The following is a 5,874-nucleotide window of genomic DNA, read 5'->3' as shown; positions in this document are numbered from 1 at the left end:
TACCTCAACTCACCCTACTATGTGTTATTACCAGTAAATGGTTATTAGGCCACCTCAGGAATTTTTCGTTTATAAAGCTTCAATCTGTGTCCAAGGTAACTCTGGGATACCTTCCCTGTCCGAGTCATCGTGGTAGGAGCTAGCCATCAAGGAGAGATCTACTCCCATCTATCCACTCTGAACGTGCGAAGGCATCTTGAAGTTGTCAACAATATTATTTTGCATTGGGTAATTAATTGACTTCATTTATACAAGCATATTATTGCACCATATAATCTCTGAGCCAAAAGGATCTAAAAGGGTATCACTGATAAGTTATGTTAAAGAAACATATCCAGTATAAAACCAATGTTTAATCTCACAGTTTGTAGTAAAAAGAAATCCTCAAATTCTGTTTTATTTGTAACAACATGGGTTTACCAAATGCTGAGAATTCAGTGAGTAAATGAGTAAGTGAATAACATCTAACATTCATCACATCATGCTCACTTCATTTACTCAACTTAACCCCCTTTTAGGTTTGTTAGAGTAGCCGGCCCAAGGAAATTTACCATGACTTTTTCCACTTGTGTCAGCATAAAAATTAATATCAGGATATTACTGAAAGCTGGCATCTTGAAATGCTCAGGGTTTACGTAAATTTAATTTGAAAATTAAAATAAAACTACTGCTGAGCTATGGAGAGAATACAAAAATTAACTGATATAGATTTATTGAATTCAGAAGTACCACGGATTCTGAACAAAGGCACATAAAATACAATATACACAAATACGCCATTAGCTCTAACGCTTAAATGATTTACTTAAATCGGGTTATCCCCTGTTGAATAACTGGTACAATGAAGCTTCACCGACTACTATGTCTATTACTATCTAAACATTTACAAAATAGCTATCGTTTAGCTTTTAAAAAATTAAAAAGCTTAGCTCAGACTTATTTCCTTTGGCTCAGTGCAGCTGTGAACATCAGGTCTGTCGTCTCATTCTTCTCTGAATCTGAGGGAGAAACAATAGAAAACCTTTTGATATTTCTGCTGGGGCATGTGAAAAAACCTAATGAAATTAGAATCTGAAAGCTTAAATACTGTAATATAAATAAAAAGCAGGCAGGCTATGTACTTTCATGTGACATAGAAGGTCACATGAAAGTTTCAACAGTTTGATAATAAAATACTTGTGTCACAACTTCAGCCAGTATTTAGTTTGGTTTCATGTCTTCTTCTTCTTCTTTGATTTTAGGCAGACTTGACGCAGCTATGGCGTATTGCTGCCCCCCACTGTTTGTTATGTTACTCTAAATCCTTGAATATAGTCCAGTGTTGTGAAGATAATCCAACAAGTCCTTTGTTTTATCCCATGACTCCAGATTCAGAAGGTTGTGCATATTGAAAACTAATTCCCCAGCTGGTTTCATATGTCTGTTTTCCTGGTTTACTTTCTACTCATGTCACTTCAGACCCGGCCACTCCCTCCTGCTCTGCACTCCCGGTTATTACATTCACCTGGCCTGCCCCACACTCACCTGCTCCTCATCAGTTAATTAGCCCCAGTATATATTTCAGTTCAGTTCCTTCAGTCAGTGCCAGATTGTGCTTAGTGCCTTCACCCAGCTTTCCAGTGGTCTGATTTTATTCCATATCATTCTGATCCTGCCTGCCTGTTCCCGTTTTTGACCTTGGACTTTCCTTTTTGCCTGCCCCAACTGGACTTGTTTGCCACGCTGTGTTACTACCTGGTTTGTTATCCACTTTCCATTAAATCTGTTTTTGAATCTAAACTGTTTCCTGTGTCGTGCAATTGGGTTCTTGTCTGTCTTTCCCGGAAACCTGACAACTTGTGAGCTAGCAGAGGTTCATAACTTCTATTGTGGGAGCACAACCATGTCATCAAATGAAGGGCTCTGGCGTTATAAAGATAATCGGAGACTATACGTAATTTTGTTGTTTAATAAATAAAAAATAAAATGTTAAGAAATTAATACATATTTTCCAGGCTACTCACTCTCTTATTGACCAGTGTCAGGAGATCTTCTTTACTCACTGGATCCCTTGCCTCCAGCAGCACAGACTCCACCAGGTCTGGGTTGTCACTGGACAAACGCAGAGATTTTAAATTCATATGTTTTTCAAGCCTACATTAAAACAACATGCTAAGACAGTCTAAATAACACAGTCTGCCTGTGACTGAAACATCTTCATCTTTGAGTCATGTCTGATACCTGCACACCTGCACACTTTGATCAATGTAAAAATAACCTACTCAGGTGCAGGGGTCGCAGCAGCAGTGGGCAGATTGACAGCTTGGGGGCTTATTCCCAGGAGCTGGCCAGCTATGGCAGTGAAACTGTCATTGTCCTGGAGGTGAGAAAGCACACTAATATGTGATCGGTAGCAACTGACATTTTCATCCATTATTAAACTCACACATATTACATTTTGAATCCTTTTGAATGTTATGACTTTGCTAAAAAGAACCCCCCTGACCTTTAAAACTTCTGAAAACTACACCGGAGAACACTGGTGGTCTAGGGGTTAAGTAAGGGGCCACTCACACTAGGCCCGCGGCCCTGTGCCAAAGCTCATTTGCATACTAAAGTCTAGAACGTTTGGCTAGTGTGACCACGCCAACTTGTATTCCAGCACGGAACAGCCCCTTGGCCACAGCACACCTGGGAGAGGTGTGCCGTGGCCAAAGTACAGATGCTAATGAGATGACACGCGCACAAGCAAGCGCACAGGCGGCGTTCCTGACGTGAATTTATTAAGGATGCATAGTCCGTTAACGTCCGCTGCCTTACTAGTCGGCACCAGAATTGCCCACCACTTGGACTTGTAGCTACATAAAATGTGTGAGAATTAACGTGTGTAGGCCTAGGTGTGGGCTAATAAAAGAGGGAGAGAGCTAAATAGGTGAGCGCAGAAAGCAAAGCAAAAAGGTTTTCGTGTTTACTCGCGTTCGTCAGATGATTTTTTTCTTTTTCCTCCCGTCAGCTGTCATAACTGCCTTTACGCATGGGAGAGAGACGCACCCAAAACAACACACCGCGGCCCGGTGATAAGGAAACAGTAGCCTACACTAAGGTTTAACAATAAACTTTATAAAGACACTTAAAAAAACGATCTCTGCCCATACAAAAAGGTCTGACTTGGATTACTTGATGGAGCGATCAATGTGTATAAAACCATCCGGTACGTATGGTCTGATGACGGGCTGTTATATTAATAATAAACAGCGTGCTGCACAAATATGAGACTGTTCACCGCGACCTATTACGTCAAGGCTACATTTTAAAAAAAACAATAGCTTAAGGATTCTCGTTGCTCTAATGTGGAAGTGGAATATATGATGCAAATTTGGCCGGATGAAAATATTCACAAACAGTCGTATAGCCTACAAGTAGCTCCAAATCCTAAACGCGCACGGTGACGTAGGCAAGGTGCAATCGTGCCCAGGCCACGAGCAGTGTGACCGCGGGGGGAGTGGGGAGGGGGGAAATCGTGCTGAATCTTCCTGCAGCACGGAACAGGCAAAGGGCCCTAGTGTGAGTGCGCCCTAAGTGACAGTTAAAAAAGCACATAGGAATCAAAGGACAGGCAGAACACGAGACAGTAGCTGATTGAAAACCCTCAATACACAGCTGAGATACTATTAATAATGAACTAAATACTACTAGTTTGTACTGGCTGTTGTGACAGCATCTCAACTCTCTACTGACGAGGGGTTTCAGGTCCACTTACCCACTGGCCAAGGTCTTCCTGAAAGTTAAGATAGGACTGCAGAGTGAGAAGTTCATTGACTCTGTCCTCCACCATTCTCAGGTACTCTCTGAGGTTTTCCTCCTTGACTCCTTCTGAGACCGAGCTGTCATGGCTGATCTGAAGCAATGATGCAATACCTAGTAAGAGCAGTTTTGAGAAAGAAAATGTGTATTCAATAATTAGACCATTTGTATTAGCTTTATTTCATCACCTACTGTTAATGGAACATTCATTGTGTACAATGTAATATCCTATTTAGTATTTTCCATACTTGTATTTACTTTTTCATGTACACTATCACTGATATGCATGAGAAGTGCTTTGCTTTGCTGATTCTACTATCAAGACACAGCTTCTCTACACATACTCTTCAGCCAGTGAAATTCTCCCTTTTAAATTAACAAACCAACTATTTATTCTCGCATTGTTGCTGAAATTGCGCAGTCTGCTTCTTGCTGCTTTCAAGTCCTCTATGATGGAATAAGACAATATACTGTACATTGTAAGGAACTGCTGGGCTTGGAAAATACATTCACATTCACATAACCATTAATATATTACAATATTTTTTCTTTTTCTAGGGTCTCCGTCATACAGTTTGCTCGTTTTTTAGTCACTCCATACAGTTTGTAATTTATGCAAGTGTTGTACCTTCTTTGAGTTGAACTAGGAGCATTTCCATGACTTCAACACGCCCTTGATAAATTGCAAGTTGTTGCTCAGCCACCTCTTGCTTGATGGTAACTCTCATCAGGAGAGCTCGATGTTGCTCCTGCTGCTGCTGCTTCTCGGCCACAAACTTCTCTCTCTCGCAGCAAAGCTTTCAGACCAAAACATAATGGAAGACAGTGTACAAACACAATAACATTTACTTCCTTCTTTATCTCTATCCCTTCCTTTCAAGTACAAATACACAAAGAAAACACTGACCTGAGAGATCTGCCTACGAATAGTCTCTGCTTCATTTTGCTGATAGCTGACAAACTTCAGTAAAGAGTAGTTCTGCTCCTCCCCTGACGGAAACATTTTGCAATTTATTTTGATTGCTGACAAAAAGCAGAGCTTCCATTGCCTCAGTAATGTTAAAGAAGAACTTCTTACTTTCAATGAAGTTCTCGAGCAGTTTTTCCAGGTTGTTTTCCCCTGTCTCTCCGAAGATTGTTTTCATAGCCTCCTCAAAATCTACCAGTCCCAAATTCTCCAACTGTTTGCCCGTCTCCACTATGGGGACATATGTGAAACTCAGTGAAATTCATACAATACAAGGTTCTTACTTAACTTTCAGAGCTTGCATGGATGATTCCAATTGCTTAATTATTAAATAAAGAAAATTCCTCAACATGTGGCAACAAAGTTCAGTGGGACTAAAATCACAGAAACATATACAGTGTGTGCTATACAGTAATACTGTCCTATACAATATAATCAACTATTTATATAACTGAAATGAATTTTTATTTAAATGTATCAGCCTTTAATCTGTGTTTAAAAATGGTGTGCTCTCAGATTAAAAAGTAAGTCACAACAGAAAATAACTATTGTTGTCCTGCGTCCCAGGCGGTTAGGGGCAAGACGTAGAAGTAACATCTTTAAAACACTAGGTGTCACTAGTTTATTAGATAAGACTTCACTCAACTGGCCTACAGTGACAGTGATATGTTGGGTTCTAAGGACAAGATCTGAAAATGGTGTGGAATATAAAACCACAGTAATGATGATGGTAAAATGACCACGAGGAAAATGCTGTCAAGAACAAATAAGTACATAGTGCAACAATGATCATAAAAACTGCATACTCTGAAATTGCTACCAGAAAGTATGAAATAATGTAAACATCTTCAAATCTGTGACATGGTTTGCTTACAGGGAAGGAATGGCCAAATCCAATTTTTGGTTCAAAGCAAGAGATTTACCTTCTCTGTGTTCGTTGTCCTGGCTGGTGCGTACAATAGCCTTTATATTGAGGAAAACCTCAACTTTGCAGTAACTGGATAATTCTCTTTCCATGTTCATCCTTTCTTTCGTGTACAGAGCCACACCCGCATCACTCTGTTCCCTCAGCATCCCCTGTTTCTCTTGCAGCTTCACTCTAGGTTTTTCCATAAATACACAAC

The sequence above is a fragment of the Ammodytes marinus genome (genome assembly GCF_949987685.1).
Source record: "Ammodytes marinus genome assembly, chromosome: 7".
Taxonomy (NCBI): Eukaryota; Metazoa; Chordata; class Actinopteri; order Uranoscopiformes; family Ammodytidae; genus Ammodytes; species Ammodytes marinus.
The sequence above is the reverse complement of the archived record's forward strand: the minus strand, read 5'-3'. Positions refer to the sequence as shown.